General features: G+C 60.4%; 1 protein-coding gene across 8 annotated transcripts in view; it reads left to right on the forward strand.

Moving 5' to 3' along the window:
• Window positions 1–715: 715 nt before the first annotated feature.
• Shank2 (SH3 and multiple ankyrin repeat domains 2) overlaps window positions 716–12,943 on the forward strand; it is a 402,506-nt gene continuing 390,278 nt past the window's right edge. For 5 of the 8 annotated variants that reach the window (XM_058579384.1, XM_058579386.1, XM_058579385.1 and 2 more), the window contains exon 1: window positions 717–1,017. The gene's annotated coding sequence lies outside the window, so the exon portion shown is untranslated. Of the gene's footprint in view, window positions 1,018–1,901; window positions 2,067–12,943 lie in introns of those variants that run through there. The other 3 variants (XM_058579387.1, XM_058579391.1, XM_058579388.1) reach the window with 2 other exon arrangements.

The following is a 12,943-nucleotide window of genomic DNA, read 5'->3' on the forward strand; positions in this document are numbered from 1 at the left end:
TTTCTGCCTGCCACCCCTTCAGATCCTGGTGCCTAGAAAGACCCTCCCTTTCCAAAACACTGAAGAACACAGGGAACAGAGACCCCAAGAGCTTATTCAGAGACACGCAGCTTATAGAGAGTGGAGATACCAGTGAATTATCAGGGTCTTGAGAAGAGTCACTAGCAGGGCTCATGGAGCAGATTGAGCTGTGCCACAGCTGGGATCCAGCGACCAGAGGCTGCCGAGAGGCCCTTTGGGCTTTGGCAAACTAGCCATTCCCGAGTCTCGGATAATAATAGGATGCCGGCGTCTCCGGAGGGCGCCTTTTCTCTGGGAGGATTCCTGTAGCAGCTGGCTCTTCTCCCCCACCCCACCCCCACCTTCCCTAGGCTCGGAGGGCACTTGTTAGAGGCAGGTCTCACAGCCCTGGGCGGAAGGCGCCCCAGACCTGGCGGCCTGGAAGCAGATGCCCGGTGTTTGCCAGGGACAAAGTTTTCTTGGGTTCTGCTAATGTTTCCTGTGCAGCCGGCCTCCGTTTCCGAATCCTATTAAAATACTCCGGGGTGGCAGCCGGCTGCATTCGGGATAATCGCCCAGAATGAGCCAGGATTCGCGACATGAAGGGACTTTCTCGTCCGCTGGGCTTCTCCGGGAGGCGGGGTGCGCGAGCCACGCAGCCCGGGGCGGGGCGGGGGCGGCCCCGGGCGCCCCGCCGTCTCCCGGGGTTGCCACAACAGACCCCGCGCGCCACGCCGGAGTCGCCTCAGCGGCCCGAGCCGCCGGGGCAGGTGGGGTGGGCCGGAGGACCCCGGCCGCGCGCGTCCCCGGGCGGCAGGAGGCCCCTCCCCCACCTCGCCAGGCCCCAGGGCCGCGGCGCTCTCCACCCCGACACCTGAGCGGCCGCGGCTCCCGCGCTCCGGCCGCGCTGGGCGCGGCGCTGCTCCGGTCCCCGCGGCCCAGCCAGGTGCGCGTGGACGCCGGTCCTCCCGGGGGGCTCCGGCCCGCCCCCATCGCGCGAGCTGCCCCGCGAGCCAGGTAAGACGGCGGTCGGCGGCTGGGGCGCGGGGCGCGGGGCGCTGGGTGGGGGCGGCCAGTGCACCCCGCGCCAGCGGGCAAGGACAGTAGGTGGCCACCAGGTACCCAGCCCTGATCACCGAGGCTGTTCAGTGCGTCTGAATTCCAGGAGCCCCAACTACCGCCTAAGCGCTGTCTTGGACCCAGTAGAGGCTGGGGCTGGGGGTGGGGAGAAGGATCCTGCGTTCAGGTGGGGCTCGCTTCTCTGTGGGGACACCCCACCCCCCACGGCTTCCCCCCCGGGCAGGGGCCGGCTGTAAAAGCTTTGGAAGTGGCGTGGGCGCAGAGCGCAGGAGTAACCTCTTTGTCCCCTGAGCGCAAGGTCCTCTGCCACCTCTATTGCTTCCTGCTCCTTCCCCTGGGACAGCACAGGTGGACTGACATCCGCCCCCTGCCCAGAGTCTCCTTGCCCTAGGTCGCCGCCCGCCTCCCAGGGACGTGGGCCAGCAAGCCGTGCCGCGGAGGAGCCGGCGCTGGGCCGCCAGGGGGCGCACGGGGGGCGGGGACCCGCGCAGTGGTTGCCAAGTCTCTGGAGACCCCGCTGCGGTCACCCCGGCCCTGCACCCAGCCTGGCGCTCGCGCTACTGCAGCAGCGGGCTCCGGGAGACCGGGGTCGGCGTGCCGGGTGCGGGCCCGGGTGTTGCAGGCTGGCGCCGCAGTCTCCGGGGTCGCGCGGAGCCCCCGCGGGGTGCTCGACTCCTGCCAGCCGCGCTCACCCTCCGGGGTGTGGGACCCGGCGGGCGCAGGGGAGCGGCCCCCGCGTCCGGCCGCCACCGCGGTTGAATTATGCAGGAGGCTGGCACCGGCGCGCTCGAGTTGCTCAAGTTTCCCTGGCAACTTTCGCCCGGGCATCCCTCCTCCCCCGCCGCGGGCAGCTCCGCCCGCGCGCACCCGCTGCCCAGGAACCTCCGCCGGTTGGCCCGGGCTCGGGGCGCCGGGCGCGGGAAACACCCTGCAAGACGCCGACCACGCACTTGCTCCTGGGCCGGGGCCTCGAACTGAGCCAGCAGGTGCGACCCCTACCACGCCGCGGTAAACTTCTCTGTGTCCCAGTGCAAAGGGTGCGGGGTTCACAGCGGACCTTGCCTTCCGGGTGCTGGGGTTTAGGTGGATCTCGCAGGCCTGGTATGGAGGGTGTGGGAGCGCAGTGGACCTAGCAGCGGGGGTTTTGGGATCACAGAGGGGCGCCCTCCCGCGGGTCGGCACGCGGACACCCTGCTCCAAATGGGCGAGCGATCACGGGTGAGGTTCGCGTTTCTGTGGGACTGGGCGCCCGGAGGGAGAGGCTGGTTCTAGTGACCACAGTTTTGACGGCTGAGCTTTTAAAGGTGCCCTAAGCAGCTGGATCTGAGAAGGCGCTTAGGTCCGCGGGTGAGGTTCAGGCCGAAGTACTGGGGGCCTTGGGGACCCAGGGATGCGGTCACGGTCCTGAGAGCCCTCTGAGGCCATCCGAAAATAGTGATTTCTGCATGGAAATTTGAGGTAGTAATTTGGATAGGCGTGTGACCTCTTTTTCGTCTGAAACTCAAGTTCCGACGTTAATGGGGTCAATCAGCTAATTAAGTGGAGTTTCAAGATGCAGAGAGGTAATTTTGAAAGTCCTGTTGGGGGTTGACATGACCTCCACCTGAGATTCAGGCCTGGACCTCACCACCCTGGCCAGGGCTGGGGCTGGGGTTCAGCCTGGATTCAGGTCCCTTGCTGTCTGAATTAAGTCATTGCTAGTGAGTGAGGACCTACTGTGTGCTGGGCACCAAGCCTGGTTCAGGATGGTGTGGGGTTGGAATGTCCTCAGCAGCCTGGAGGAGGAGACACTTGCCTTTGGAGACCCCAGTGTTCCAGTCCCTTGTAGATGATAACAAGCCTGGGTGCATAAAAGGGCTGAACCCTCCATGGCCCGGGCCCTGGTCAGCTTTGCACCTGGTAATTAGGGGGCAAAGGATGAGGCTGCTGTGTAAAGATTTGATGGGTGGAGCCTGCGGGTCTTTATTCTGGAAGCCTCAATATGCCTGAGAGAGACCCCTGACTTCCTAGGAGAGCCGGGGGCTTGAGAGTGGGCTGCATGTTGAAGCTCCCAGAACGTTTCTGGAAGGAACTGGATTCCATTGTTGTGTTAGGAATTCTTCCAAGAAGGAAGACCTGGTGGGAAGCTGGGCCTGGCTGTGGGCCCTGAGGAGGCTGGAATTCAGGGGTCAAAGGAACCTTATGAATCAGGTGATCTTGTCTATAAAAGCTGATCCCAGGGGGCCGGTGACAGCCCTTGGCTGCCTCAGACAAATTAGATGGCCCCAAGTTGGGAAGGGGAGTCTGCTGCTCTTGCGAGTCCTCCAGCTTAGAAAGCCCTGCGCAGAGGCCACCTTCCAGGCGATTTTAATGAATTCATTCGTTCATTTGGCCCTCTGCTGGCGTGTTGGGGCCACCTCCTGCAGGGGACTTGATCCAGATCTGGAGGGGAGCTATCTGGATCACTGCGGGGGGGCCCCGTGCAGATGCAGGAAATTCCTGCCTGGGGAAGGAAAAGAAATCCGAGGTAGAAAAATGGAAGTTTATAGAAAAGCAATTTTTTTACATGCATAGTTTTATTTTCTAAGATGCATTCAGCTCCTGAATGACACAGCTCCGGTGTCCCTGTCAGCTCCAGTGAGTCACAGGGATTCATCCCAAGTAGGGCTCAGGATGGGGGCACACCCTCCAGCCCCCACTCAGAGGAATTCTGGGCAGCTGTGGATCCTGGCACCTGAGCAGAAGGCCGGGCTCCCCGAGACTCTACGACCTGTGTGTAGTCTGACCTTGCTCCTGCAGGCCGCAGGGAGGGCGTGGCCAGAGCAGCGGGTCTGAAGTTGGTGGCCTCTCCAGGAGCCCTGGGTGTCCTGTACTAGACTGTGAAGCCACAGGAGGGAATGTTTAGGACCCTTCCTCCCAGGGATCTCTGGCTAACTTCCTGACCCCTGCCTGAACAGGGAGGGGATTTGTGGAGGGGAGGGGAGCTGCAGACAAGGGCCTCTTGGAGCCCCAAGCCCTTCCCCTGGGCACTGGGTGAGCGAATTATCTATTGAAAGAATGTGAATAGATTGAGTGCTGGGCTTGGAGCCCGGGACCCCTCCCCCATCTGAGGCCCCGTGACCTTTGTGACCAGCCATAGCACCAAACCCGCCCAACCCAACAGGAGGCCTGCTGTGTCCTCTGCAGGTCACAGGTGATCTAAGGCATGTTTGACTTTCTCCCATGCTGCATCAACATGAGCTCAACAGCGGTCAGCCAGGGCCTGCTGCTGCGTGCCCCGTGGGGGCCCTGTGGAGGCTGCTGCCCCCGAGTAGGCTGCTGCCCCCGAGCAGCCAGGCAGAGAGGGCCAAGACTGTGCATATGCTGTAGGGGTTGGCAAGGAAGTGACCATTGGGTGCTGTAGGCAGAGAGGGCCCCAGTGTGTGTGAGCAGGGAGGGAAGTGCTTCCTATGTGACTGTCCTCCCTCCCCTGCTTTCCTGGGCCTTCTGGGCACTCTCCTGCTATCTGAAGTCTCTCAGGTCCCCAAGGAGAGAGGTACCATTGGTCACTGTTCCCAATTTACAGATCTGGGGCCCTGGCTTAGGGGAGTGAAGCCACTTGCCTTAGTTCCCCCCAGCTACTGAGTGAGGGGCCGAAATTCACCCGCTGACCCTGGGGAGCCCAGTCCTGCTCGGCCCACCCTGCCAGGCTGATGGCCTGCGGGAAGGTGCGCCTAGACACGGTGGGGAAATCAGTCTTCCTGTTCCGTGGTGTGAAACTGAGCAGCAGTCAGCAGGTGCAAACCAAAGTTTCTGATCAGATTTCTGGTGTGATGTGTGTTTCTATTGTTTGTTGAAGGCCGGTTCAAGAAATGGGCTGCTGTGTTCATTTCTGGCTCTCTCCAGGGCACCCGGGTCGTTTGGGTAACAGGATGCCTCTGATAGGAGCCTTCCGTCCGGTGAGGGGCTTGTAGTCTTAAATGGGGTTGTGGAGAGAGGTGTGCCGACACTGGTACCGAGAGCCTGCCTGGGGCCCAGGGCCAGCGCCTGGGTCACTCTGATGTTTGGGCTCTGGGGCTGGCGCATGTCACTTCCTGGGAGATTAAGCTCTTAAAAGCCTTCAGGCTGCCAGGCGTTTGTGGGCAGCAGCAGCAAACAGCAGGGCAACCCCCTAATTGGCTGCCAGATGTCAGGGCTAACCCCTGGGGACTGTCCCTCAGTGGGCAGCTCAGTGGGGACATAGAGTTGAATTAGGCCAGGATCTCCTACTTGGAGGCAGCAGATTCCAGATGGTGAGCCCCAGGGGTGCCCAAGGTTTCCTGGCCTGCCCTGGAAATTCTGATGCCAGTGCCCAGTTCCTCTAGGGATTCTGCCCACAGGAATTCTGGGAAACCACTTTGAGAAACCACAAGTTTTTAGGTTGAAGGGCTGTGGAAGAAAGTCCTGAGTTGCTTAAACTTAAAACACCCTCATTTAGGAGACTCCCTGGGAGGTATCCATTAGGCATATAATCATCACATACCTGAGTGATCCTGCTGGGCTAGGGCAAGTCTCTCTAAAATAATGTTTTTTGCTTCTCCCTAAAACATTAATTTTTAAAAACTAGATGGAGTCCGCCACCTTTCCTGCCGAATCTTCTGGAATTCAAACATGCAGCTAGGCTGGGCGACCACGCACAGGTTGCCAGGAGCCATGTGTTGGCCTTCTCCTGCCCTTGTGAGTCAGCAGCTAACATTTTCCAACTAGGTTTAAATGTTTGCCAAGGATGCAGTACCTCTGCGAAGTAGATACTGATATTTAAAAGTAATTGCCACAGAGCACTTTGTCAGGCCTTGTGTGGTACAGACCAGGGTGACAGGACCTGATAGCCACCTCCCACTGACAGGCCATGGTCACAGGCTTTCTCTGCAGGGCAGGGGATGGAACCAGGCCGTGTACACTCACCCTGGCCCTGTTCCCTCTTTTCTTTGTTCAGCCAGTCCCCCCAGAGACTGTGTTCTGTGTGACAGACTTTTATACTCCCGGGTCTTTGGTTGATCAATCTAGCATACTTCTCTGCAAGAAAAAAATATTTAAATTGACTTTTAGAAAATTTCCTGTGACCTAAGTCATGTCTGAATGGAGACCAGCACTGCTGTCCTGGCTGGGGTGCGGTTACCCCGATACCCTGAGCACCTTACAGACTTTTAAAAATGCAGAGTAAAGAGGAGGTTCATCCTTCAGCCGAGTAGGCCCCATCCCCAGGGATGTGTCCCCTCCCCTGAGATGACAGGAAAGCCCTTCCTATGTAAAGGGAGGGGGGGGGACTGTTGGGGGTGGGACGGGGTACCCTCAGGCCTTTCTCCAGCTGAGCAATTTCTGGAAAATTCTCTGCTCCTTTTAGACTGCCCGGGTCGCAAGCCCCCCGCAGGGGAGAAGTTCTACATTGGCAGGATCCCACCTGCACTGAAGGTTCTGGCAGGTGGCTCCTACCTGGGGACCTTGACACCTAGGCCCAAGCAGTGACGAAGCTGTCATCTGTGAACTCCCGTGGGCCAGGCCTCTGAGCCTGGGGCCTTTTTACAGATTGCAGGGTGCCTGCCCCCAAGTTGGCAGGACTGGGGGATGGCCAGGGACTGGGCACCAGCCTGCCTGAGGCCTGCCCCCAGGTGCTCAGCTATGTGTGAGGAGGGCGGGCAGGTCTCCTGTGTGTGGACGTGGCCAGCTGGAGGTCTGGCCAGGGCGTGGCGTGCCCGTCATCCCAAGCAGAGTCCAGGCCTGGGGCCCGCCCACACAGGCTCCTGCGGGGAGTGCATGGGACTGAGAGACAGGACATAAGCTTGGAGCCTTGACTTTCCTGAAGATCCGGCACTGGACTCCCCCGGGGGAAGGGATGCCTACTGCAGAGGGAGGGGTCTTCCTGTGCCTCCAGTGCCCCCAGCCACACAGGGCTCATCTGTTCCTGTCGGGTTTTCCCTGTCCCCTCCCCATTCCTCCTCCCTCGGGTGGGGGAATTGCGGTGTCTGCATCTCCCATGCCCCCAAGGACCCTGAAGGCCATCCCTGGGTGACTCCTCTGTACCTGGTTGTCAGGTCCTGGGGACTGGCCAGATCTCAGGGTCCTGAAGGGGCACCACCCCTTTGCCTCCTCCAGCGTCACTCCTGCCACCCATCCAACCCTGACTGGCCGGTCTTGGGGTCCCTAAGAGGCTTTGAGGCAGAGGACCAGGCTGGCTATGTTGTGCTGGCAGCTGGACACCCAGGACCTTGGGGCGACAGGTTCCTGGCAGGTGGCGCATGCCCATGCCCACCAGAAGAGCCTCCCATGTTTACCAGGCCTGGCGCGGGGAGCAGGGGTGACGGCCGTGGGCGCACAGGGCTCTCTTACCGAGCTGAACACAGAGCCCGAGTGAAGCAGGAGTGGACTTCCTGGACAGGGCCAGCGCGGCTGGGTCTGCGCGACTGATTTCAAGTCCTGCCCTGTTCCTGGCTCCCTGCCCTCCGGGGGGCAGCTGCTGTCCACCCAGTCTCTGGAATCAGGGACCATCTTGGTGGCTGAAGCAGCAGAACGCCTGCTTTTTGTTTGTTCTGAGTCCCTGGGGTCCCCTGGGAACAGGGGGAGCCTCCCCTGACGGTTCAAGTGGCTCACACTGGGGGGGCTGGCGGGTTTTCTGTCTGGTCTGGACGGGACCCTCCTGGAGACTGTCGTGTCCCTTTTGAGTCTGCCTGTTTCTGACAAGGTTTGGCAGATGTAGGAGGCAGATGTCCACATGAGCCTGGGCTAAGAGATGGACAGGTACATTTCAGGCCTGGGGGTGGCAAAGACCCCAGGCCGTCACATGCTTGGCCGATTTGAGCTCCGGGCTCTGGCCCAGGCCGCGGTCAGGAGACGGCCTTCTCTCAGACCCAGCCTCCCACCCATCTCAGCCTTTGACGGGTGCCGCCGGGGTCACTGTGGGTCCGATGGGCTCCCAAAGTCGTCTCCTTCCATTTCTCGTCCTGTGCTGGGGAAGTGATGGTGACAATGGGTATGGCACCTGCTGCTCTAGTGTGCTCCCAAGGTGGACCCTGGGCCTTCCCCAGCCCGAGACCTGGGCTCCGGGGCCACACCCCAGGCGAGTAGCCCAGGACAGAGATGTTGACTGAGCTTGCTAGGCCTGGGGGCCAGCTCCTTGCAGCCTCCTGTCCTTCCCTGGGCACCAGGCTGGCCGGACTTACCGCTCACCATCAGCTGAAGCAGACCAGGCAGCACCGTGGTCCTCAGACTCAGGGTCCAGGGTCCCCGTGCCCACGCATGAGGGCTTTTGTGTATTAACTGTTAATATTTCCCCGTCAGGAACCCAGCACTCGAAGACATGTAGTAACGTCTTGAAAAATAAGGGTAGACTCATCACACGTCCACGTTCACGTTTAAAGAACATGGCGTTCACGTAGTTGCCACATAGTGTTGTCATGTGGTGTGTCTCCTAACGTTTTGAAGACAGGGTGTTTTTAATACTTCTGTTCCATTAACGGTAGAATTAGTGGCGGTTTACGCACTAGCTGTAGTGACAGTGTTCTAGGATGCGTCCGTACCTCGTGCGTGACACAGTGTCGCTGTTCGGTGGGCCTTGAAGAGCCCCGGTGGCCTTGGCAAGGCACATCTGGAGGTGACGCACGGGCCCAGCTTTGGTCGGGGGTGTTTGACTCACTTCTCTCCTGAAGGCCGCTGCTGTGGACGTGTGAGCCGGGCAGGCCGCTTGCTGTCCGCTCGTCGCAGGCTCGCCTGGCCTGCAGGGCTCTGCGGGGGTCCCAGGTCATCTGTGGAGCCTTCCGGCCTGTAAGGAATCACTTTTCTCTTTCTGCTTTCAAAATTCTCTCATCTTTGACTAGAAAACGCATTTAAAGGAGTCTTAGCCGAGAACACCCCAGATCTGAGGACGGCCGTGCGTCCAGGTCCGGGCAGCTGGAGAGAGCAGCTGGAGAACAGGAGGCCCCGCAGTCCCCCAGGACCGCAGTCGGCGTCTGAGACTGGCTGTCCCCGTGCGATCAGAAGCTAACGCCTGGCACGGACAGGGCACCCTGCAGACGCCGGGGAACCCTGGTCCAGGGAAGCTGTTCTCAAGGGTGTGTCATGGCGAAGGGTCCACAGGGCAGAGACGGGAAGGATGGAGGACGGTCACTGGGAGGCAGAGGGGGCCTGGTGGAAGACAGAGCTGCCCGTGGCCCTGAAGCGGGGATGGGGTGGGCGTCCCTGGGAGACACAGCTGTGGGATGGAGAGCACAGCCAGGAGAGGCGCCCCCTCTAGGCCTGTCCCAAGCTGTGGCCTTTGTGCCACTCCTGCTCTGTGGCCTGTCACCACTGAGGACAGATGGTGTCACTGTTCACTCCTGTGAGTATGTGGACAGGGACCTGAGAGGTGTGTGCCAAGGTCAGCCCTGGACAGACTCAGGCGGGATCAGCTGTCCGCAGGGCCTCACGGAGGACAGGGTGGTGGGGCCCTGAGGGCCTCCCGGGTGGTGGGTGAGGGGGAGCCCTGGGGAGCACTCAGCCGGTGGCTGTTGGCTGCGGCCTCTTCTGGTCTGACCCTCCACCTTCCTGGGCCTTCTCTGGGTCGGGGGCTGGGCAGGCCCTGGACGGGGTTTGGGGGGGCAAAGTGCAAGGCCCACCCAGAGAGCTGAGGACGGGAGTGTGGAGAAGGGCGTGGAGCACAGAGAACCCTAGACTGGTCACCGCCTCAGGACTGCCCGTGTCCCCTCCAGAGTGGGAAGGGCCACCAGGGAAGGCCTCAGTGGAGGAGGAGGTAGCCTAGCGAGTGTCCTCAGCTGGGTGGTGACCTGGGAAGGAGTGAGCGTTGGGGGTCACAGAGCAGACGGGGGGCACGAGATGGCATGTTCTGTGTCCTCCCGTTCCCAGGAGACCTGAGCCCGGAGCACGGAGCACACACGGGACGTGTGCTGCGGACAGGCACCCTGCAGGCCCGGATGCTCGGCGGCGTGGCCCGTCCCCAGTAGGCACGCTCTGCCAGGCTCCCCACAGCTGTGTGCCCTTTAACTGCCACCAGCCACCTGCTGGCATCAGGGCTCCGGGAGCTCAGGTGCCCACGGGGGCCTGTGGTCTGCAGGCGGCAGAATGGGCAGTGGGCCTGCAGGGGTCAGAGTGTCGGGTCGCGGGATTTGAAGTCTGGCTTTCGCGTTTGGGGGCAGACGGGTTTGTCCCGGTTTGGACCCTCCTGGGCTTTGTAACTGGCCTGTCCCTGGCTGAGCCAGGGTTTCTTGGGCATCGTCACTACTTCCATAACTTCTGACTTGACTGTCCGTCAGGCGGGTGGTGGTGGCTTGAGGAACGCCCCGAGCCTTCAAGGAAGAGCAGAAGCCATGTGCCCAGCCCTCTGGGGACCAGGAAGTCCTGCCGGGAATCTCTAGGGATTGGGTCCCCACAGGGCTCAGCAGAAGGGGAGCTCCGAGGGAGGGTGTCCCTGGGCCCTCTGCCCTGGGAAGGGACGCCGCGTAGGGCAGGTGGTGGGGTGCTGGGGCTGCGGCCAGCCCTCCATCACCCCCCGCCCTGCTGGGCCCCCTGGTTAGTTCACGGGCTGGCTACCACCGCCTCCAGCCCCAGCAGGTCGGGCGGGCAGAGGCCGTGTCCTGCTTCTCGGAGGTGCCCTGTGCCTGGGGCACACCGGCAGCAGCTGGGCCCTGCCCATGACTCCTAGGAAAGTAGTCAAGCCGTGTGCCGGTCTGATTGGCGCGATTGCTCACTAGAGCGCAGCATCGCCGTGTGGGGTGGCCGGCAGCGCCCCCAGCCCTCCCTGCACTGGCTGGCTTTTCTCTGGTGGTGCTGAGAGGGGCTCAGCCCGGCACAGGTGGGGCAGGCGCTGACCACGGAGCTCACTGGGGCTCTGCACCCGGCTTCCCAACGTCCAGGCCCCAAGAAACCCCTTCTGTCCTCGGGCTCCACCCTCCCTGGACACTTGCTGAATGGAGTTGTGCTACAGGGACCTTCACTCCTGGCTTCTGTCACGTAGCATGGTGTGTCCAGGTTCATTCCTATTGGAGGCCATGTGGGTCCTGGGTGTGTGTGTGTGTGGCCGTGTGTCGGCTGATGAGCACATGGTTTCTCCCACTGTTTGGCCACTGTGACTCGCACTGCTCGGAACACTTGTGTCTGTGTTTTTGTGTGGACGAGTGGTGTCCTTTCTTTTAGGTGTGTACCCAGGACTGAAGGGCTGGGTCACATGGTGACCGTGGCAGACATTTGCTGTCCCTCCATCTGTGTTCAGGAGACGGTTGCTGCACGTCCCTCTCCTGCAGGTATGACTGTCTGACCTGCTGGGTGATGTGGCATTGTTCAGTTTTGTGTTTCTCATGGATGACGATCAAGCGCCTTTTCAGGTGGAGAAATGTGCATTGTTCATTTTCTTGTCTTTTTGTTATTTATACTTGAGAGCTCTTTACTTATTGTGCATACCAATCTCTGTTCGGACGCACAGTTTGACAACAGCCGTCCCCTTCCCTGGCTCCTTTTGCTTTGTTTATGGTGTCCTTTGAAGTGTGGAAGTTTTAAGGTGCAACAGAGTCAGTTTATCTGTTTCCTTTTAATTGCTTGTGCGTTTGGTGACCCACCTAAGGATCCGCCTGACTCGAGGTTCTCCTGTGAGAGCTTTGTCTCCCTGGGCCTCGCACTCAGGCTTGTGGTCCGGGTGGAGCTGCCTTTTGTGAATGGCTGGAGGAGCTTCTGTCTTCATCTTTTCGGGCTGGTCTACTCCAGGGCCTCGTGGCTGCTGACAAGACTGCTCTCCCCCTGTCCGGCCTTGGTGCCCTTGGGACGATGAGTCGGCTTTCAGCTGTGCCCTGGGTGCCTGTGCTTGTGTCAGCTCCACCCTGAGCTGCTCACCATGGCTCCGTGGTAGTTTAGAACCATGGAGGACTGAGTCCACCGACCACACCCTTCTCTGTCCAGAGTGGGTCTGGCTGCACTGGGTTCCTCAAATCTCCAGGTGAATTTTGGGATCGGCTCTCCGTGTCTGCAAAGAAGTCACCTGGGGTTTTGATGGGCAGTGTTTGAATGTTGGGTCCCTTTGGGGAGGAGTGCCATCTGCTATGGCTTGGATATGCAGCGTCCCCCGAAACTCCTGTTAGTGCAAGGAATGTTCGGAGGTGAGATGATTGGATTATGAGAGCGGTGACCTAATCGGTCCATCCCACTTTGGAGGGAGTGGCCGGGTGGTCACTGTGGGCAGGTGGGAGTGGCAGAGCAGGTGGGTCACTCTATGGACCCTCCCCCACCTCTCTGCTTCCTGACCCCTCCTTGAGCTGAGCAGCCCCTGTCCTGGGCCCTTCCCATGATGCTCTGCCTCCCCTCGGGCCCAGAGCAAGTGGAGTTGGCCATCTGTGGAGGGGACCTCAGAAACCGTGAGCCCCCATGCACTGTCCCTCCTCTAAGTTGTCCTGTTGTGTGTCTTGGTTGCAGGGGGGCAAAGCTGGGTGACCCACCAGCCACTCCAGGGTGGTCGGGCCTGACAGGTGGCCCTGAGGCATATCTCTGTCCAGCTCCATCTTTTCATTCCTTTGAACCATGTTTTCCAGGATCAGATTTTAAGCTTTGCACTTTCTTCGAGGAACTTATTCCTACATTTTTGATGTTTTTATGCTATTATAATTGCACTTGTTTCTCAGTTTCGTTTTGGATTGTCGCTGCTGGGTGGGAGAGGCACGGTGGGCACTGCAGCCCTGTTGAACACGCGGGTGCCTCTCACCTCGGGGGACTGGGTGGGTTTCTGGGTGCAGGACGTGTCTTCTGCTCTGGAGGTGACTTTCTTTCTTTCTTCCTTTCCCAGTGGTGGGGGTGCAATGGGGCCTTCCCTGGCTTGCCCAGTGCTGCCGCGAGCTCCGCCCTGCGCTGGTGGTCTGTTTCTCCTCCAGCCTGGTGTCTCCTAGTGTACTGCCTC

The sequence above is a fragment of the Marmota monax genome, unplaced genomic scaffold, assembly GCF_021218885.2.
Source record: "Marmota monax isolate L192 unplaced genomic scaffold, Marmota_monax_Labrador192_F-V1.1 WCK01_AAM20220418_F8-fsc00038, whole genome shotgun sequence".
Lineage (NCBI taxonomy): Eukaryota > Metazoa > Chordata > Mammalia > Rodentia > Sciuridae > Marmota > Marmota monax.